General features: G+C 35.8%; 1 long non-coding RNA gene across 1 annotated transcript in view; it reads left to right on the forward strand.

Annotated features, from left to right (window-relative positions):
• Positions 1 to 24,010, forward strand: part of LOC123385471 — a 35,104-nt gene that overhangs the window by 7,693 nt on the left and 3,401 nt on the right. The window contains exons 4-5 of the long non-coding RNA XR_006598047.1: positions 150 to 229; positions 5,249 to 5,378. This is a non-coding gene — a long non-coding RNA (uncharacterized LOC123385471). The remainder of the gene's footprint in view (positions 1 to 149; positions 230 to 5,248; positions 5,379 to 24,010) is intronic.

Here is a 24,010-nt window from a genome sequence, read left to right on the forward strand (position 1 = left end):
AGCCACCCACGCGTCCATAAAATAGCCAATTTGTAATCGCAGCAGTGATAGAATCTGCTCTATTATTTGATCCATGGATCTGCCACAAGAAGCTCGAATGTAGCAAAAGAGGGGAGAACAGATTTACATTTACATCTGTTTTCCTACAGAAATAGATGAAAGAAATTCCATACATTTTAAAGAGGTTTCCAATGGATGCTCTCTGGTTGGACCCACCTGTCTCATAAAGGTATTTAATTCAACTTAACAAATATATACCTTTATAGCTTAAGAATACTAAGTTTTGGGGGGAGATTAATACAAAGTCAGTACCCTCATAGAACTTAAAGTATTTATGATAATAAGATACACATAAATTTGTGAGCAATGCTGTTACATGGTAATGTTTCTGGTATAAACTATGTGAAAGAATAGTTTGGAGTAAGTGTTATTAAGGACATTTTCCAGGCAGGGTGTGTAATGACCTTGACAAATAGGTCAGTTTAGGATAAATGGAGAAGAAAAGGGAGATACAAGCACAATGGAGGAATATTATAAATAGAGTGTGATGAATTAAAGATTAGGCTACTAAAGACCAGAGGCTAGAATTGCTATAAGTTTACAAGAAATCTTTGGAGAAGGGAAAGGGGAACATATCCTCTCCACTCTGATTTTATGGAGGAAGTTGTTGTGTTTTGTGGAATTAGGACTGGAAAATTATTCTGAACAAGCCTGGTGAATTTGAAAAAGATGTTTCATTTCTTTGTTAATCTAACTGAATTTTTAATGACTCAGGAAGATGTGAGTGTCATTTTGGTGACTCAATATTATCTATTTTCATAAGTACCATCCAAACACTGAAACAAACACAAAGACAAACGATGAATTGTTTGCTGCTTCTTGGCAGTAGCATAGTAAATGGTTTTACTAAACTCGATGTTCATTGTTTTTCAAATATTGTAATTAAAGTCTGACAAAAATTCTATTAAGTAATTTTTTTCATTAAAGACACACATTTTAATTTGAAGTACCAAGGATACGTTTGACTATTTTTCCTAGGAATCACTCAAAACCCTGATATTTTTTTCCCATAGATTGGAAGTTCATGTCGTAATACAATATGTAATTTATTGTTATAGCTTATCATCAAAAAATAATTCTTACCTTTTTCTCCCACTAGCTCCTTAGAACTCGCACATTTTAAAAAGCTATCTTCCGCATTTTTATTTTTCAAAAGTAGTTAGTGATATCTTCATGTAGGGTTATAGTAAGAATTAAATGAGATATTGCAATAGGTCTATCTATTTTTTTTAAGTTTATTTATTTATTTTGAAAAAGAGAGAGAGAGAGCAGGGAAGGGGCAGAGAGAGAATCCCAAGCAGGCTCTGTGCTGTCAGCACAGAACCTGATATGGGGCTCCATCCCACTAACCAAGAGATCATGACCTGAGCCTAAATCAAGTGTCAGATGTTTAACCAAGTGAGCCACCCAGGTGCCCCAATATTAAAATAGATTTAAATGTGTGAACCTGAGTAGGAGCAGCTGCAATAATCTAAGTAACAGTCTGATACCAAGGTATGTTCATAGCAATTTAACACTGTTAATGGCCTGTCAAACATGGGAAACAGCATCATGTAGTATCACTACATTGTAAATATGATACCTTTTTACTCCTCTCTTTACACGTTATTTCACCTTTATCCTTCATTCCTTATAATCAGTATCAATACTCTTTCTTGATATATCTCTTTTTTCTCCAGCCAACTATTATTCTCTACAAACAGTCCTTCAATATGCAGAAAATAAGCATTTAAATGCTAAGTTTTATGTAATTCATAGTATATATAAGTTCTCTGTTGTGACTTGAAGATGTGAGTTGGTCTTTAAGAATTCTGAACAAAGAAGCACCTGGGTGGCTCAGTCATTTAAGTGCCCAACTCTTGGTTTCAGCTCAGGTCATGATCTCATGGTTGGGTTCATAGGTTTGAGCCCTGTGTCCAGCTCTGTGCTGATAGTACAGTGCCTGCTTAAGATTCTCTCTCACCCTCTGTCCTTTCCCCACTTGTGCATGTCCTCTCTCTTTCTTTCTCTCTCTCTCTCTCTCTCTCTCTCAAAGAAAAATTCTGAACAACTTGCGGGGCTTGGGGAGCTCAGTCAGTTGAACATCCAACCCTTGATTTCGGCTCAGGTTGTGATCTCAATGGTCTGTGGGATTGAGGTGCTAGGTATTCTCTCTCTCTCAAAATAATAAACTTAAAAAAATAATTCTGAACAAATTGAGAAGTAAATATAGCTTCAGAAATGGCCCCAAATATCAACTTCTTTTTTGGATTGGAGAATGAGATAAGTCACTACTGCTACCATGAGGAAGGGTTAAAGCTTATAAGAGCTGGAGGGAAAGTGGAAATATTTTATCCATATGCCCCTGGAACAGCAGAGGTTATTGAGAGAAATTTCTTTCTCCTGGACCAAAGAAAGAATGCAGAAGATAAAAAAGGACATGTCCTTCTACACCATGCTACCTGTTCACAGTTGGGAAATAAGATATATGTACAGTTTCTTAGTGATCAAGAGAATATTTATACCAAAGGTGATGTTAACAAATATTCCTCTGAGGTTTGAAAATGCATGATTCTTCTACATACCTGTGATAATTCTACTTCGACCTTCTGTCTCATACCAATATTAATGTTTTCAGCACAATTTCAGTCTCTATACTATTTTAATAGATTGCTGTTCCTGAAACTCTAAGAGACTACTGTTTTAAGTGAATCCATAAATTTCTTCTTTTATTCTAAGACCTGACAATTCTTTCCTTGAGAATAGCCTAAGGAGTTCCATTACAGCAAAACTTGTGAATGTCCTTAGATCTTATTGAGCAGTCCTTAAATTAGAACATCTTCATGATTAGTTAAACAAAGCTCTTCTTTTTATTTGAATGTGGGGCATTTTCTGGAGATTTAGCATAGAGATTTTATTGAGAAATAAGCCTATATTATTGTGAACACATTCATAAGGCTAATATTTTACAAAATAAATTCTCTCTGTATTTCACTCCCCTTCTTTATAGTTCATGTGACTTAACCTTTTTTTAGATACCCATGATTCATCACCCATTTAGGTTATATTCTTTATACACTGAAGATAAAGCTAACAACATAACATGCTTAATTTACTGTTGGTGATTGTATCTGATAAAATGACTTTAGCTACATGTTGTGCAAACTGATTAAAACTGGCTCCAACAATCAAAAAATGTATTTTTGTCTAAAGATAGGATAAATTTCAGGGCCAGTTGATTTCATTTTCCTGTTTCCACGTGTGTGTGTGTGTGTGTGTGTGTGTGTGTTCCTAATCGTACATGTTGGCTCCAACCTCAGGCAGCATTTCTTAAGGTAGTGCCAGCTTTCCCACTGGCATTCTTCAGCATGCAAAGAAAGAGATGAATGCTTTTGTCTTAATAGTGCCAGAAAAAGTCTTAAGATTTACTACAACCGGAATGTTCAGATCACATATACCCTGATGCTAGTCATGGGAATAAAATACATTGATTAATTTAAGCCTAACTCAGGAATTAAGCGTATGGTTGGTTATACCCAAAGCTTAGCTATAGCTAAAACTTAGATGTCTTAACCAGATTGCTATATTTATTACTAAAGGGAAGAAACTGCATAAGTGATCAACTTGCTCACTACAATGATCTTTTTTTGAAACATAACTTTTGTCCCGTGTATTTTTTTTTTATGATCAAGAACAGTTTTATTCTACATCATGTAACTTTTCACATAAGGAGAACTTTTTCCCCTTTGCAAATCTTACAAGTACATATCTAGTTAAATATCATGATTCTTAACATCCTATTTAAACCCTGGGACTAATTATCTCAGAGGTGATCCATTAGATGATTAAGGACAACATTTAGGTTATTAAGATCTATTGATTATTTGTCTAATTTATTCACAGGGATGGTGTTTCTAATCATTGCAATCAGAATGCGCTTACACATACTTTCTAAAACTGTGTTTTAAAAGTAATATTTTATAATCATGCTTCAAATATTTTGAGGTTTGCATTCTTGGAAAATCAGTGTATGCTCAAGTGAGGGATATCAGATATAATGATCCCATAGAAATAATTTTGTAAGGGGAAGTTATCTTGTTATATTGCAGATCAAAGGTCTGTGCATTTTTAGTTTTATTTTGTTTTAAAAATGGCTACAAACAAACCATTTTATCCATTTTTAAATCAAATAAAAATATATTTCTAAGATAAGTAGTGTGTTTTTCAGTGGGTTTGCTGAATTGGGCAACATTGTGCCCAAGTACATAAAATTTCATAAATTCTGATAGGATTCTAGATTTTTTTTACTTTAGGAAATTAAAAGTAGAAAAAAACATTAATCAGGAACATAGGATTTAATGGCTCCTTTGAAACAATTCTAACAGGAAGCTTTAAGCTATTTTTAGGAATATTAAGGATGACTGCTGGATTTTGTTTGAATATTTACTTGGTTGTTTGTTTGGAAGTTGGTTCATGAATGTTTATTTTGATAACTTCTATTGATCATTGTAATATTTTTGGCAGCAAAATAAGTTTAGATTCCTCTCTATTTGACATTGTATCTATTTCTTCATGATTGGGTAACATAATTGTGTTATATCTAAACTGTTTCAGAAAATTTATATGCGCTTAAAGTACAGCGTTAGGCTATCATTGCCAATACTTAATGATCTATTTTTATTTTTCTAGCTTGATTGATTGATTGTACTTGGAAAGAAGAGATTGTAGAGTTTGGAGGGAACACAGATGTTCCCATCCAATTATTTATTCGTGGGGAATTCCTTCTACTGCAGGATTGTCAATGCTGTCCATGAGAGACGTTAGGCAGATACCCAGTGCAGGCTAGCTGAGGCCAATACAGGGGTTTTGATCAGCTCACAGAACCAAGAAAGTCAGGAATGGAGCTGGGCCAATGCAGGAATGGAAATCAAAAGCATTCCTTGTTCAGATTCTCCGAGTGCTTGTCTCATTTTTTTCTCTTCTAAATATGCTTTCTCCCTGTGCTACTGCCAACTTTAAGGTTTAATCAGTTTAGCTCCAGATTTCAGAAAAAGAGGGCTTTTCTCTGTGTCTCCATATATAAAACAGCAGGCAGTGAGGTCCAAATAGTCAGACATGGGTCATGAGTTTGCAGCCTGGACTCATGAAATAACCTACCATATCAATGTAATGCAAGCCTAAGTCTCTTGTGTGTAATCCTGTGTCTAAGGAGAAATGGAGAACTATGATTGGACTCCCTCCATCAAATTTATATGGAGCTGGGGAGAAGAAGAACTTTATGAAATGAAGGTGACCATAACAAGAAGAAAGCATAAAGAGATGATGGACAAATAGAAATAGTAAGTACCCAAATGCCTACCTACGGTAGGCATAATGGCCCTGAAAGATATCCACACCCTAATCCTTGGAGCTTATGAGTGTTACCTTATGGGACAAAAAAAATGACTTTGTAGATATGATTAAGTTGATAATTTTGACATGGGGAGATTATCCCAAAGAGTCCCTAAATGCAATCACATGTGTTCTCATATGAGAGAGCCAGAGAGCAATTTGACATATGATGGGCAAGAAAAGATATTGCACTATAAGGGTAGAGATTAGAGTAATGGGACCATAAGTCAGGAAATGCGGGAATCCACTAAACCTGGCAGAGGCAAGGAATGGATTCTCCTCCCAGGTCCTCGAGAATGAAGGCCTACCCAACATCTTGAATTGTGGCCAGGGATACTGACTTAGGAGCTTGGCCTCCAGAAATGTGAGAGAATAAAATTATTTTATTTCAAGTCACCAAGTTGTTGGTCATTGACACAGCAGTCACAGGAAACTAAAACAACACCTAGCAGATTGATATTTATCTCATTGTAATTATTACTCATTGATGAATCTTGATTGTATGTCTCAACAACCAAAAATTGGTTAAACTGTTTTTCTTTCTTCTTGGTCCTTCTGGAAGTTTTTCAAAATAACTCTCCTGGATTTTCTTTTTGAGGGCTACATGTATAATCCTGATCACTCAGCTTCCTTCCACTATACTATATTGCCTCAAATCCTTTTAGGAAGGAAATATGGATGATAAGAAAGACCATGCCTATTTTAATGAAGATAAATAGGTTCAATGCTAGCTTCAAACTTCTCAGTTGTTTGATTTGTACATATTAACTAACTTCTTTGATGTTTACATACGCACATATTAATGGCACACTTACATAGGAAATTTGGCATACTGTAGGTACTAAAAACACTCTTAGTTACATTTGTCAATTCACCATCACCTTCCTGTCCATGCACATGGAGAGATATCTCCTATTGTTAATGGTCAACATCTCTCTTAAAATATTGCACCAATTATCAGTGCATAATAGCTAGGCACAATAAACCATATGTGGGACTAGTTAGCACATTATTTCCCATTATCTGGAATACATACACACAAATTATTGATTACAAAGTATTTCAATTGATCATAAAACAATACTACAGGTACTGATTGTGACATTGTGATTTATAAATAAAAAATACACATATTTGGTCATCCAGGTGACCAAAATATATTTCTTATATATATTTGTCTTCAGCCATGGCTCCTGGCTCATATCTCCCTAAACAAACACTTGAAGTTTTGGTAAGTGTTAAGAGTGATAAAGGTGTCTTTTGTTATGTTGATAAAGTGACTTTTGGAAATCACCTAAGGAGGGGTGCTGGTTGCCTGTGGATCCAACCTATGATTAGAAGGTTGGAATTTTAGTCTCACCCCTTGGACTTTAGGGAGGGGATAGGGACTAGAGATTAAGTTCAATCACCAATTGCCAATGATTTGATCAATCATTCCTGTGTAAGAAGCTTCCATAATAAAGCCAAAAAAAAGGGGTTCAGAGAGCTTCCAGGTTGGTGAACACAGTGGAGAGCCTGGGAGAGTGTTGTGCTTGCTCACAGAGCATGGAAGTTCTGAGCCCTTTCCCCATACGCTACTCTATTTGTGTTTTCCATCTGGCTGTTTCTGAATTATATCCTTTTATAAGAAACCAGTAATCTAGTAAGTAAAATGTTTCCCTGAGTTCTGTGAACCACTCTAGCAAATCAATTGAACCCAAGGAGGGAGTCGTGGGAACCTTTGGTTTATAGCTAGTTGGTCAGAAGTACAGGTTAACATCCAGACTTGTGAATGACATCTGAACTCCAAGGAGGAGGTCATGGGAACCTCTGATCTATAGCTAGTTGGTCAAAAGTACAGGTAACAACCTGAGTTTGTGACTGGCATCTGAATGTATGTGTGTGAATCTTGTGAGACTGAACCTTTAACCTGTGGAATCTGATGCTATCTGCCAGAGACAGTGCCAGAATTGAGTTGAATTCTCAGACACCCTGCTGGTGTTTGAGAATTGCTTGTTGGTGTGGGAGAATTCCATACACACACACACACATTGAAATTAGGTGCAGGAATCTTTTTACTAATATACCCCAAACCACAATAAAATAGATATTAATGTTGGCCATTATTGTTTCATGAAAAGAAATCAAATTTGACAGGTTTATTAAAGTTCATCTTTACCACCCCTACTCACTTTCTTAATCTCTACAGGGAAAGACTCACCTGAAACCAGCATATTTCAATCTGATATATGTTTTGGTCACTTGGCAGATATAAATGCATTCATACACATTATGTTATTGCTTTGTACGGTTTAAAAATACAGAAATGGTGTAATGTATGTACTACTTTATAATTTCCTTTTAACACCTAAAAATATTTTAAAGATTTATCCATGTTGAATAATGCAGAATTAGTTCCTTTAATTATTCTTTATTATTCAACTGTTTGTTAAATGCATATATTCAAATTATTCATTTATACATTCCCTTGCTGAGGAATAATTAGGCTGCTTCCTCTTTCCCCTATTACAGTCATGCAATTAACGTGCTTAAATATGTTTTCTTGTAGTGTTCCCTGTGAACCCATGAGTGTAAATTATTAAATAATGAGGGATATGAGCATTTATAATTTTATTACATATTATCAGATTTCTTTGCAAATGAATTGCTCTACTGACAGCTATGCAAGAGAGATTCTATTTTCCCTCAACTTCATCAACACGTGGTGTTTTCAAAATTCTTATTTGCGATCATATGATTTTAATGATACCTTAGAATTCTAATTTGCATTTTCTGGTTTCTGTGTGAAATTAAATCGACAAAATGTTTAATATTGTCAGTGTTAATTGCCTTTTCATACCTTTGCTCATTTTTTTTGATGGGGAGTGTTTTTTGTTTGTTTTGTTTTGTTTTGTTTAATTTTGTTTTAACTTAATAGATTTAGAGGAGTTTCACATTCTCTAAATTTTGAATTTTCATTAAATTATATATGTTGCAAATATTTTCTCCAAGGCTTTCCCTTGTTTGTCATTTGGTTGATGGTTGTTTTTGTTCTCATGATTTTTTATGATATAAAAACTTAAATTTCAATGTTATCAAATTTAATGACCTTATCTGATTACATAAAAATATCTTATACATTATATTGTAATAATATTCATATTTACGTCTTTAACCATTTGGCATTTAATGTATAGGTATGAGGTATGAGTTAGGATCCAATTTAAATGTTTCCATATAGATCGCAAGTTATTCCATTCTTTCTCCATTGTTTGTAAGGTATGTGTGTGTATATATATATATATATATATATATATATATATGTCTATTTCATATATATGTCTATTTCCAGATTCTCTCATTTGTTACATTGCCTCAGCTTTTTATAGCATTCTTAAAATTAGTCTTATTTTATTGTGAATTTTATATGTTTTTGGATAACTCTTCAAAGTTAGCTGGGCTGTTCTTGGACCTTAAGTCTCACATATACATTTTAGCATAGCTTTACAGTTCAGAAAATATCATGTTGGGATTTTAATTGAAACTGTTTTATATTTAATTTCATATTTAACTTGGGCAAGATGACATCTTTATAATTTGGGTCTTCTGATCCTGAATATGCTATAATCTCTCCATTTATTTGCCCTCTTTTATGTCTTCCAATAAAGTTTTATATTTTTTTCCATAGAGAATTTGTACTTCTTTGGTTGGATTAATTCCCAGAAATCTTATGATTTGGGTTGATTTCGTGAATGCTAGATTTATTAGGCTACATTTCTTAATTATTTTCTTGTGGCAAAGTAATGCTATTGATTTCAGAAATTGTTCTCATTTCCATCAAACATAATTAACTATGTAGCCTATCAATTAGGAATAATTATAGCTTTTTTCTCATTCACTTCAGAGACATTCTTGTCTTGTACTGAATAGGATCTCCTATACGATATGTATAGATACAAAGATCATGAACTTTCTTCTCTTGCTTCTGATTTTAAAGATGATGCCTCCAGAAATACAACAGTAAGAACATTTTCTATATTATCACTGTTATTATTATTATTTAAAAAATTTAATGTTTATTTATTTTTAAGGGAGAGAGATAGAGACAGTGAGAGCAGGGGAGGTGCAGAGAGAGGGAGTCACAGAATCTGAAGCAGGCTCCAGGCTGTCAGCACAGAGCTCAACGTAGGACTCAAACTCACAAACTGTGAGATCATGACCGGAGCTGAAGTCAGACGCTTAACCAACTGAGCCACTAAGGCACGCCTGTTATTATTTTAATTTGAGAGTGAAAGAAAGAGAGCAGGGGAGAGAGGGAGAGGGAGAGACTTTTAAGCAGGCTTCATGCTCAGTACAGAGCCCAATGTAGGGCTTGATCCCACAACCCTGAGATCATGACCTAAGCCCAAATCAGGAGTCATACACTCAACTGACTGAGCCTCCAAGACACCCCTATTTTCTATATTTTCATTGTTAGTTACAAATATCAAGTTAAAGAAGTTTGTTCTTGTAGTTTGCTATTGGTAGTTTTCTTTTAAATAGATGATATGTTTTTTCTGCATTTAGTGAAATTACCTTTGGTTTTCTTCGTTAATCTGTTAATATGTTGACTAATATTAACTAAGTGTCTACTATTCAATACCTGAATTGGGGAAATGAATCCAGAAGTCTGGAAACATGCCTTTGTTTGTACTAATTTTGCATAGTTTTGCATCATGGACAGCAAAGCTGACCAACCATCCCAGTTCTCCTGGGACTGTCTTAGTACCAAAAGTCCTGCATCCTGGAAAACTCCTTTCTGGAACCCAAAAAGTCTCATTTTCCAGTGGTAAGTGTGGAAGTTTGGGAGAAAAGTAAAAAAGTCAGATAACAACCAAATAATAGATACTGAAAACAATGTCGTTTTTAGTATTAAATGGACACAGCAGGCATGGTTGCCTTTCACTGTCCCTCCTGCTAGTTGTCCCTCACCGCTGATATTGGCAGTCACAATTTGTAGCTCCTGATAATGGATCATCCAATGGTGCCATCACTTGATTGATGCAAAGTAATTGTGTAACTCAAGTGTGTTGTATTTGTGAACAACATTAATAATTTGCCTTTGATTTTTTATGTGGATAAACCATTGTGCCTTGTATCAAGATACCATTAGTTGAGTTTCAAACATTGTAAATATTGTGATTGGCTTTTCCAAGAGTTTAGATGATGAAAATGAGAAAAATTTTATATTAAAATCAGAATTAATTAGAACTGAATGGAAAAAAAGGACTAAACAACTGTATAATTTGATGACACATAAAACAAGGACACAGGAACTATGTAGCCAAACAAATCACACTGTAAAATATGCAGAAATTAATTTGAGGGTGGGCATGGGGGAGGAAGCCCATATGAAAACTGAATTTCATAAGTCAAAAGCAGCCAAATACTTGTAAGTCAATTATGGTATTTTTTATCTCCCCAAAACACTAATGCTCAAAAATTATGGTTACTGAGTTAGCCTAGGCATATAACATGCAAAAACATACGTGACCATATCTATCCCTTGTTTGCTCAATGACAGTGAGTATATCACATTTCCTGATACAGAGATTGCAACTAAAATATGTTGTCCTTATTTAAAAAAAATAAGAAAATGTTCCTTACAGGGTAGTGCTGCTTCTGTTAGATCCTACTAATGATCATACTTATATCAAGGTAATAAGTCAAATCATGGCAACAAAAACAATGGTAATGACAAAAAATATTCCTCCTGGTTCCTAGATACTCTAATTTCTGAAATGAAGGTTCGAATAGTCTGCTTAATTTTCATGAAAATTTTAATGAAATCATAGAAACTACAAGAGAATACATTGCTGATATCTCATCGAAATACAAACCAGGCCATGCTTATCATTCTGCTTATTCAGCAGAAAGTGTAAATATAAAATTTGGCAAATTCCATTCATCTGTAAACTTTACACCAAAGAAAATAAACACCTCTAATCTGTTATATGCCCTGCATACCTTACATACTAAAAAGAGGTGTAAATTTCTCACCTATAATATTGACACTACTATAATGAAAGTTTTTGGTCACTTTTCATTTCATCAGAAGCACAATCAGAAGAACTTGCAGAAGTTCTTATAGGATATATATCATTATTGCCTCCCGTAGAAAATATTTTTTTAAATCTGCTATAGAACATATTTGCAAAATGTGGGAAAGAATATCCTTATTTAATTTGGAAATATGTTGATGATGAGTGTGGAGAAAACAATTACAGTAAAGTAAAAACTTATATGCTATTTCTCTGAAACTCGCTGGTGATCTTTTGTAAGAGGCCATAGGGAGTCTAAAAAAGGAGTTAACTAACTGGGAACTGAATTGCTAGAGTGATGTGTAGGTTGTGACAAAAACTTATAAAAAATGAACAAATTTTTAAATAGAAATAAGACTGCTTCCAAACCCAAGAATGTGATCAGAAGAGGACAATGAGGTAAACAGGGCTTTTTCCGTTGTTTAACAAAACTGTAACTTAGTGGAATATAATTTCAATTTCACAAGCTCTAATTGCCCTATGCTTCAAAATTTTTTCCTGAAAAAGAGAGGTTAAAATCTGCTGACATTCAATGTGAGTCAGTGTTTAAAAATGTTGGCTATTTTAGAGATGGATGGTCTATACCATGAATCTATAGATGCGAAGAACCTGACTACAAAAACTGGCTTGCCTAGGAGCCCCTGGGTGGGTCAGTCAGTTAAGCCTCTGACTTCGGTTCAGGTCATGATCTTGTGGTTTGTGAGTTTGAGCCCTGCATCGGGCTCTGTGCTAACAGCTCGGAGCCTGGATCCTGCTTGGGATTCTGTGTCTCCTTCTCTCTCTGCCCCTCCCCCATTTGTGCTCTGTCTCTCTCTATCAAAAATAAATACATAAGATTGTAGAGAGAAGATGGCAGCATAGGAGGACACTGGGCTCACTTCTTCCTGCTGATCGCTTAGATTCCACCCACATCTGCCTAAATAACCCAGAAAACTATCAGATGACTAGCAGAACGGACTTTCTGGAGCCAAGCATAGACAAGAGGCCCACAGAAGAGGGTAGGAACAGTGGAGAGGCAGGGCTTGTTACACTGACTGGAGGGAAGGAGCCAGGGCAGTGGAGGGGCAGCCTGCCCAGCAAGACAGAATGCCTAAAGTCTGACTTGCAAAAGCAGAGGGGCCAGACTCCATGAGTTCTCACAGCCAGTGGGACTTAACATCTGGAATGTTAAAAGTCAACACCTCTGCTCTCGGAGAGCGGGGAAGGCAAGAGGACACCAGGAGAGAAAGCTGTTGAGCTGCAGGGCCTCTCCTACAGGGGACCACCTGCAGCAAAGCGAGCTGAGCCTGCCCCTCCCGCCCCTGTGCACCTTGCATATCCACCCCGACTAATATGCCAGATCCCATGGAAGTAGCACCACAAGCCTGGCAGTGTGCAAGAAGCCCAGAGAGGGGCCACAGCACTCCACAGTGAGTCCTGCCCCTGCAAGATGGGAAGATAAGGTACACACCAGTCTGACTGTGGCCCCAGCGGTGGGCTGGGGACTGACACTGCCTCTGACTGCGGCCCCACCCACCAACACAAGTTACTCTGACAGCACAGGGGAAATGCCCTACAGTTGTGAGCCACCACAGGGAATACCCAAAATGACGAAACGGAAGTACTCTCCTCAAAAGAAACTCCAGGAAGTAGCGACAGCTAACAAATTGATCAAAAACGATTTAAGCAATATAAAAGAACAAGAATTTAGAATAATAGTCATAAAATTAATTGCTGGGCTTGAAAAAAGCATAGAGGACAGCAGAGATCTATTGCTACAGAGATCAACGGACTAAGAAATAGTCATGAGGAGCTAAAAAATGCTATAAATGAGGTGTAAAATAAAATGAAGGTGACTATAGCACAGATTGAAGAGGCAGAGGAGAGAATGGGTTAATTAGAAGATAAAATTATGGAAAAAGAGGAAGCTGAGAAAAAGAGAGATTAAAAAATCCAGGAGTATGAGGGGAGAATTAGAGAACTAAGTGATGCAATCAAACAGAACAATACCTGTATCATAGGAAATCCAGAAGAAGAGAGAGAGAAAGGGGCTGAAGGTGTACTTGAACAAATCATAGCTGAGAACTTCCCTGATCTGGGGAAGGAAAAAGGCATTGAAATCCAAGAGGCACAGAGAACTCCTTTCAGATGTAACTTGAATTGATCTTCTGCATGACATATACTAAAACTGGCAAAATACAAGGATAAAGAGAAAATTCTGAAAGCAGCTAGGGAAAAACAGGCTGTAGCCTACAAAGGGAGACCCATAAGAATAGTGGCAGATTTATCTACTGAAACTTGGCAGGCCAGAAAGGAATGGCAGGAAATCTTCATGTGATGAACAGAAAAAATATGCAGCCGAGAATCGTTTATCCAGCAAGTCTGTCATTCAGAATAGAAGGAGAGATAAAGGTCTTCCCAAACAAACAAAAACTGAAGGAATTCATCACCACTAAACCAGCCCCATAAGAGATCCTAAGGGGGATTGTGTGAGTGAAATGTTGCAAGGACCACAAAGTACCAGAGACATCACTACAAGCATGAAACCTACAGACATCACAATGACTCTAAACCCATATCTTTCCATAATAACACTGAATATAAATGGACTAAATGCTCCAATCAAAAGACATAGGATGGATAAGAAAACAAGACCCATCTATTTGCTGTCTACAAGAGACTCATTTAAGACCTGAGGGCACCTTCAGATTGAAAGCAAGGGGTTGGAAAACTATCTATCATGCTACTGGAAGTCAAAAGAAAGCTGGGGTAGCCATACTTATATTAGACAAACTAGAATCTAAATTAAAGGGTTTAACAACAGATGAAGAAGGGCATTATATAATAATTACAGGGTCTATCCATCAGGAAAAGCTAACAATTATAAATGTCTATGCGCCGAATACGGGAGCCCCCAAATATATAAAACAATTAATCAAAAACATAAACAACCTTATTGATAAGAATGTGGTAATTTCAGGGGACTTTAATAGTCCACTTACAACAATGGATAGATCACCTAGACACATGGTCAATAAAGAAACAAGGGCCCTGAATGATACATTGGACCAGATGGACTTGACAGATATATTTAGAACTCTGCATCCCAAAGCAACAGAATATACTTTCTTCTCGAGTGCACATGGAACATTCTCCAAGATAGATCACATACTGGGTTACAAAACAGCACTTAATAAGTATAAAAGAATTGAGATCATACCATGCACAGTTTCAGAACACAATGCTGTGAAACTTGAAATCAAGCACAGGAAAAAGTCTGGAAAACCTCCAAAAGCATGGAGGTTAGAGAACACCCTACTAAAGAATGAGTGGGTCAACCAGGCAATTAGAGAAGAAATTAAAAAATATATGGAAACAAATGAAAATGAAAATACAACAATCCAAAATCTTTGGGATGCAGTGAAAACAGTCCTGAGGGGAAAATACATTGCAATCCAGGCCTATCTCAAGAAACAAGAAAAATCCCAAATACAAAATCTAACAGCACACCTAAAGGAACTAGAAGCAGAGAAGCAAAGACACCCCAAACCCAGCAGAAGAAGAGAAATAATAAAGATCAGAGCAGAAATAAACAATATAGAATCTAAAAAACCTGTAGAGCAGATCAATGAAACCAAGAGTTGGTTTATTGAAAAATAAACAAAATGGATAAACCTCTAGCCAGGCTTCTCAAAAAGAAAAGGGAGATGACCCAAATAGATAAAATAATGAATGAAAATGGAATTATTACAACCAATTCCTCAGAAATACAAGAAATTATCAGGGAATACTATAAAAATTATATGCCAACAAACTGGACAACCAAGAAGAAATGGACAAATTCCTAAGCACCCACCCACTTCCAAAACTCAAACAGGAAGAAATAGAAAACTTGAACAGACCCATAACCAGTGAAGAAATTGAATCAGTTACCAAAAATCTCCCAACAAATAAGAGTCCAGGACCAGATGGCTTCCCTGGGGAATTCTACCAGACATTTAAAGCAGAGATAATACCTATCCTTCTCAAGCTATTCCAAAAAATAGAAAGGGAAGGAAAACTTCCAGACTCATTCTATGAAGCCAGCATTCCTTCAATTCCTAAACCAGACAGAGACCCAGTAAAAAAAGAGAACTACAGGCCAATATCCCTGATGAATATGGATGCAAAGATTCTCAATAAGATACCAGCAAATCGAATTCAACAGCATATAGAAAGAATTATTCACCATGATCAAGTGGGATTCATTCCTGGGAAGCAGGACTGGTTCAACATTCAAAATCAATCAATGTGATACATCACATTAATAAAAGAAAAGAAAAGAACCGTATGATCCTGTCAATCGATGCAGAAAAAGCATTTGACAAAATTCAGCATCCTTTTTTAATAAAAATCCTCAAGAAAGTCAGGATAGAAAGAACACACTTAAACATCATAAAAGCCATTTATGAAAAGCCCACAGCTAATATCATCCTCAGTGGGGAAAAACTGAGAGCTTTCCCCCTGAGATCAGGAACAGGACAGGGATGTCCACTCTCACCGCTGTTGTTTAACATAGTGTTGGAAGTTCTAGCATCAACAATCAGACAACAAAAGGAAATCAAAAGCATAAAAATTGGCAAAGATGAAGTTAAGCTTTCACTTTTTACAGATGACATGATATTATAAATGGAAAATCCGATAGACTCCACCAAAAGTCTGCTAGAACTGATACATGAATTCAGCAAAGTTGCAGGATACAAATTCAATGTACAGAAATCAGTTGCATTCTTATACACTAATAATGAAGCAACAGAAAGAGAAATAAAGAAACTGATCCCATTCACAATTGCACCAAGAAGCATAAAATACCCAGGAGTAAACATATCCAAAAATGTAAAAGATATGTATGCTGAAAACTATAGAAAGCTTATGAAGGAAATTGAAGAAGATATAAAGAAATGGAAAAACATTCCGTGCTCATGGATTGGAAAAATAAATATTGTCAAAATGTCAATACTACCCAAAGCTATCTACACATTCAATGCAATCCCAATCAAAATTGCACCAGCATTCTTCTCGAAGCTAGAACAAGCAATCCTAAAATTCATATGGAACCACAAAAGGCCCTGAATAGCCAAAGTAATTTTGAAGAAGACCAAAGCGGGAGGCATCACAATCCCAGACTTTAGTCTCTACTACAAAGCTGTAATCATCAAGACAGCATGGTATTGGCACAAAAACAGACAAATAGACAAATGGAATAGAATAGAGACTCCAGAATTGGACCCACAAAAGTATGGCCAACTAATCTTTGACAAAGCAGGAAAGAATATCCAGTGGAAAAAGTCTCTTTAACAAATGGTGATGGGAGAACTGGACAGTAACATGCAGAAGAATGAAACTAGACCACCTTCTTACACCATTCACAAAAACAAACTCAAAATGGATAAAGGACCTGAATGTGAGACAGGAAACCATCAAAACCCTAGAGAAGAAAGCAGGAAAAAACCTCTCTGACCTCAGCTACAGCAATATCTTACTTGACACATCTCCAAAGGCAAGGGAATTAAAAGCAAAAATGAACTATTGGGACCTTATGAAGATAAAAAGCTTCTGCACAGAAAAGGAAACAATCAACAATGCTAAAAGTCAACCAACGGAATGGGAAAAGATAGTTGCAAACGACATATCGGACAAAGGGTAGTATCCAAAAATCTATAAAGAACTCTCCCAACTCCACACCCAAAAAACAAATAATCCAGTGAAGAAATGGGCAGAAAACATGAATAGACACTCTCTAAAGAAGACATCCAGATGGCCAACAGGCACATGAAAAGATGCTCAACGTCACTCCTCATCAGGGAAATACAAATCAAAACCACACTCAGATACTACTTCATGCCTGTCAGAGTGGCTAAAATGAACAAATCAGGACACTATTGATGTTGGTGAGGATGTGGAGAAATGGAAACCCTCTTGCACTGTTGGTGGGAATGCAACCTGGTGCAGCTGCTCTGGAAAACAGTGTGGAGGTTCCTCAAAAAATTAAAAATAGATCTACCCTATGACCCAGCAATAGCACTGCTAGGAATTTATCCAAGGGATACAGGAGTGCTGATGCATAGGGGCACTTGTACCCCAATGTTTATAGTAGCACTTTCAACAATAGCCAAATTATGGAAAGAGCCTAAATGTCCATCAACTGATGAATGGATAAAGAAATTGTGGTTTATACACACAATGGCATACTACTTGGCAATGAGAAAGAATGAAATATGGCCTTTTGTAGCCACGTGGATGGAACTGGAGAGTGTTAGGCTAAGTGAAATAAGTCATACAGAGAAAGACAGATACCATATGTTTTCACTCTTATGTGGATCCTGAGAAACTTGACAGAAGACCATGGGGGAGGGGAAGGAAAAAAAAAGTTAGAGAGGGAGAGAGCCAAACCATAAAAGACTCTTAAAAACTGAGAACAATCTGAGGGTTGCTGGGGGTGGGAGTGAGGGGTGGGTGGGTGATGGACATGAGGAGGGCACCTGTTGGGATAAGCTCTGTGTGTTGTATGGAAACCAATTTGACAATAAATTTCATATCAAAAAATTAACTAATTAATTTTAAAAAACTGGCTGCCCTAAACAGACTGTAGAAACAAGGTATAGGGGCAATTTGAGAGAACCAGAAAGTAATTCCAACAAGTTTAAAATTTTGCTATTGCAGGGAGCAGTAAAATACTGGTATTCCATGCTCAAATGCTTTAATTGGGAGGCTACATAGCTTGATGGTATCCGACTGACACCAGAAATTATTGTAATGGGACTTGCTAAAAATAGAAATGGAAATTGAAATTAATCTTGTGATTGATTGTATTCAGTTTTACCTCCAAATAAAAGAAAGATGTTCTAAAGGCTGAAGGCAGTGCAGGGAAGAATTATTGGAAAAGGAAGCAGAGGGGTAAAAATACCCTATTGTATCTCAAAATAGAAGGAAACATGTCATTATTATTTCGTATTGAATATAGGTAATATTTGTTTAGTTAGTCCTATTGTGTTATGTTTTTATTTTAAAAGGTATTACATTTATAAATTTGAAACACAATAGTCTGTTTATTTAATTTAACATTCAATAAGAGTAAAAAAGAAAATAACTTGCTGTGTGAGAACACAGGAAGAAAATTTCAAATGAGCACGAATTTTTCATATTTTTAAAGAGAATAACATGTACGTGTATGACTCTTATATAGTATTTGCTATTACTTATTATAATTGTTGTAATTATTTTTATTGCCTCACATGGCTGTGTCTTGAGTTTACTCTCCAAAATATTGACTTTGCTAGGTACAGTCTGTGTAATGATCTCTGGTATTTGTTGTATTGTTGTTTAATATGTGGTTAATTTTTGCTTGAAGAGAATATATTCATTAATTGTAAGGGTTAAGAGTTAAATATTCATGTCAATATATAGAGATTCATATATTTTAAATTATTTATATTCTTTCTTTTATTCTGATTGATCTACTCATTTCTGAAAAAAAATGGTATTATGGTCTCACACTAATTGAAGTTATGGCCAGTTTTCCTCACAATACAGACAAATTTTGAATTATTTATTTTGAGAATTTTTTAAGCTCATTCCTGTTTCAAATTACAGTGTCTTGTCAAATTATTCCTTTAATCATTGTGTAATGACTTTATCTCTAATAATCATTCTGCCTTGAATTCATACCTGTTTGATTAATATCACTATATCGACTTAACTCTCATTAGTATTTGCCTCTATCATTTTATATCCTTTCACGTGCAATCTTTCTCTGTCATTTTGTTTTATATGGGCTGCTTTATACATCATATAACAGATTTCTTTTTAAATATATTTTAAGAATTTATATCAACTAATGACATTGACTTGTGTTTATTTGTTGTAATATTGATATATTTGGATTTATTTCTGCCTTCATGTTTTGTACTTTATATTTACCATGCTTTTAGTTCCTTTCTCCTTACTTTTTTTAAAATTTAATAAATTTTATTTTTAGAGCAGTTTAGGTCCACAGGAAAACTGGGTGGAAAGTACAGAGAGTTCCCATCTACCCCCACTTCCCGTACATGTATGACCTTCCCCACTATCAGTATTCCCACAGTGGTACATTTGTTACAACTGATGGACCTACACTGACACATCATTATCACTCATAGTTTACATTATGTGACTTAGTCCCTTCAGGCTTCTATAATAGAATGTCCTAAACTGAGTATCTTATAGGCAACAGAAATTCATTTCTCATAATTCTGTAGACTGCAAAATCCAAGAAAAAGCTCTGGAAAATTCCATGTCTGGTGAGAGCCAGCTTCCTGGTTCATAGACGGCTGTCTTCTCTCTGTGTGGAAGAGTGGAAGGGGTGAGGGATTTCTCTGGGGTCTTTTTATACAGGACGTAATCCCATTCGTGAAGGTGCCACACCCATGATTTAATCATCACTAAGGGCTCCATATCCAAATATCATTACATTAGGAATTTCAACATATGAATTTTGATGGGACATAAACATTCGGCCTATAGCATTAAGGTTCAGTCTTGGTGTTGTACGTTTTATGAATTTGGACAAATGTATAATGACATGTATTCATCATTGTAGTATAATACAAAATAGTTTCACTGCCCTAAAAATCCTCTGTGCTTGTATCCATTTCTCCTTCCCCCAACCACTGGCAACAGCTGATATTTTTTCTGTCTCTATGGTTTTGTCTTTTCCAAAAGGTCCTATAGTTGGAATCATATAGTAGGTAGTTGTTTCAGATCGGCTTCTCTCCTTTAGTAACATGCATTTCAGTAACCCTCCTCCACCCACCCCATGTCTTTTCATGGTTTGATAGCCCAATTATTTAAAAATTTTTATTTATTTATATTTTACATTTATTTATTTTTGAGAGACAGAGAGAGACAGAGTACAAGTCGGGGGGATGGCGGGCAGAGAGAGAAGGAGACACAGAATCCAAAGTAGGCTGCAGGCTCGGAGCTGTCAGCACAGAGCCGGACACAGGGCTCGAACTCACGAACTGTGAGATCATGACCTGAGCTAAAGTTGGGTGCTTAACCGACTGAGCCACCCAGGTGCCACTGATAGCCCAATTATTTTTAGCACTGAATAATATTCTATTGTCTGGATGCAGTACAGTTTATTTATCCATTCACCTGCTGAAAAACATCTTGGTTTCTTCCAAGTTTTTTCAATTATGAATAGACCTGCAATTTTTTTGTGTGGATATGTTTTCAATTCATTTGGGTAAATACCAAAGAGCATGAGAGCTGGACCATATGGTAAGAGTATTTAGTTTTATAAAAGCTGACAAACTGCCTTCCAAAATGGCTGTACCACTTTTGTATTCCCACCAGTAATGAATAAGAGTTCCTATTCTCATCAGTATTTGATGTTTGTAATGTTCTGAATTTTGGTTGTTCTAGTAGAAATGCAGTGGTATCTCATTGTTGTCTTAATTTGTGATTCCTTAATGATGTAGGATGTTGAACGTCTTTTCATATGGTTGTTTGCCATCTATTTATATTCTTTGGTGAGATGTCTGTTAAGGTCTTTGGCCTATTTTTAAAATTGGGTTGTTTTCTAATTGTTGAGTTTTAGGATTTCTTTGTATATTTTGGATAGCAGTCATCTAGCAGATGTGTCTTTTACAAATATTTTCTCCTGATGTGTAGCTTGCCTTCTCATTCTCTTGAAAGAGTTTTTTTCAGTGCACAAGTTCTTAATTTTTATTAGTCCAGATTATCAAGTATTTCTTACATGTATCACAGCTTTGGTGTTAAATTCAAAAAGTCATCATTATGCTCAATATCATTTATGTTTTTTTCTATGTTATCTATAGGAGTTTTGTAGTTTTGCATCTTATATTTAGGTTATCACCCATTTTGAGTTAATTTTTGTAAGGAGATTAATTTTTTTTACATGTGGATGTCTAGTTGTTTCTGCACCATTTGTTAAAAAGACTGCCTTTTCTCTGTTGCATTGTCTTTACTCATCTCAAAAATCAGTTATATTAATGAGGATCTATCTGTGGGCAGATCAATTCTGTTCCATTGATCCATTTGTCTATTGTCTCACGAATACCACAATGTCTATTGTTATAGCTTTATGGTAAGTCTTGAAGTTGTATAGTATCAGTACTCTGACTTTATTCTTCTTCAATATCAAGATGACTACTCTGGGTGTTTGGCCTATCCATATGTAGTTTAAATTAGTTTATCAATAGGCACAAAATAACTAGATGAGATTTTGATTAGAATTGTGTTGAATCTATAGGTCAAATTAGTAAGAACTGACATTTTAAAAATATTGAGGTTTTTGTCCCTGAATACAGACTATCTCTTCATATATTTAGTTCTTCTGTGATTTCATTCATCAGGGTTTTGTAGTTTCCCTCATACAGATCTTGCACATATTTTGTTAGATTTACATCTAAGTATTTTTAGTACAAATGTAAATGTCATTGTGATATATAGTTATATATAATTTCAGATTCCACTTATTTATTGCTAGTTTATAGGAAAATGAGTGACTTTTATATATTAACCTTGTATTTTACAACATTGCTATAAATGTTTATTAGTTCTATGAGTTTTGTCTAGTCTTTTGGATTTCCTAAATAGATGATTATGTCATCTGCAAACAAAGACAGTGTTATTTCTTCCTTCTTAATCTATAATATGGGATGTTTGGGATCTTTGATGTATGTATTTCCCACCATCTGGGGGAATGCAGTAGGTAGGGAGAAAAGTTAATATAGAGAGTAGAGTCAGTAAAAATGGCAGGGAAGATTCTTGGGACAATCTTGAGTGCCTGGTAGTTTTTGAGGCTAAGCAAGAACACTTCTTCTTTCAGAATCTGAAGGTTAAAATTCCCTTCAACCTTTTTATACAAGCTACTATCTTTTCAGCAATTGCTTCTGTGCTTTTCTGTCATTTGCACATAAATGTGTCTTGATATATTCACATTAGAATGTTGGGTAAAAAAAAAACAACAACAGTGGAACTAAAACTGTATTTACATGTATAAGAACAACCTGAAACATGCAAAGTAAAACATTTTTTAAAATTTTATGAAATATCAGAATTCATTAGTCCATGCACTTAAAAAATAGTATTGAGCATATACTCTCTGTTAGCCATGATTTTTTTAGGCATTGAATTTAAAAGTAATTATTTTCTTTTGGTGTTGGGATCACTGTTAATTTTATTTCTTATTTTTCTTTTCAAAATGTTTTAAAATGAACTGTTATTTTTAAAAGAAATATACAAAATGGAAAAGCGAAAATATATCTTTTGTTACAATATAAGCAAATAGATTAAAAGACTAGTTGTAACAAGTGTGTTAATAGATTATATACTTTTTAATGTTTAATTTTGAGAGAGAGAGACACAGAAAGAGAGAGAGAGAGAGAGAGAGAGAGAGAGAGAGAGAGAGAGGAGGGGGAAGGAGAGATAGAGAATCCCAAGCAGGCTCTGTGCTAATAGCAACACATTAATGTTATTTATCAGGATTTTCTAACCTGTGTGCTGAGGAACATAGTAAGCTTACAAATAGGCTAGGGTGGTGTTACCTTAAAGATCTTTTCAACTTTCCTAGGAGCTGAGTGGGGGGGGGGGGTGGTGGCCAGATGTATATAGATTGTTTTCCACACAATCTAAAAGACTTACACAGTCTACCTTCATCATTACTTTCTTAGTGGGCCATCACAGAGGCTTGGGAATATTGTTTTAGGTGATAACTTGTGTGACGTCTATGAATTTTGAATATAACATTCAGCTCCATCAAGATGACAGATGGACAAAATATAAAACCCTTCTGCCACACGTAGCTAAAAATCTTTGAAATAAAATAATTAATCAAGATAATTTGAATGCATGTCTGAGTTCCTAAAATTGGAAAAGAAATTTGAAGCTTCCAAAAATGGAGCAAAAGGTGAAAAATATAAATATCAACTTATCACATGAGGATGGCTCCCCCTACCCCTATTTGGACATGTATTCCCTGCCTCCCTTTCTTGGTTGCCAGAGCCATTTTAGGGCTGCTTACAGGTGCGAGATAAAAATACATACATTGTACTGTCTCTGATCCCATACCTTCACCAGAAACATAGTTCAGTTCCAGACAAACTGTGAAGGGCTGGTTGGGGGAGAGTCTGTGTGGCCGCTTCTGACCACCTGTTCAGAAGCCCATGCCTTCATTTGCTCTTTCATCCTCCCACCCCACGCTGACTGAGGAAATTCTGCGTGGCTCCCAAGACTGAAAATAAGGGGCAGAGTGGAGGGATGTCAGGGGGGCAAGATATACCTCCACTTCTAGGATTTTTTCCACCCCTCCCCCAATTTTATTCAAGGCCCATATACTTTTTTTTAAATATAAAATTTATTGTCAAATTGGTTTCCATACAACACCCAGTGCTCATCCCAACAGGTGCCATCCTCAATGCCCATCACCCACTCCCCCCTCCCTCCTACCCCCAGCAACCTTCAGTTTATTCTCAGTTTTTAAGAGTCTCTTATGGTTT

Source organism: Felis catus, chromosome B2, assembly GCF_018350175.1.
Source record: "Felis catus isolate Fca126 chromosome B2, F.catus_Fca126_mat1.0, whole genome shotgun sequence".
NCBI classification, from domain to species: domain Eukaryota; kingdom Metazoa; phylum Chordata; class Mammalia; order Carnivora; family Felidae; genus Felis; species Felis catus.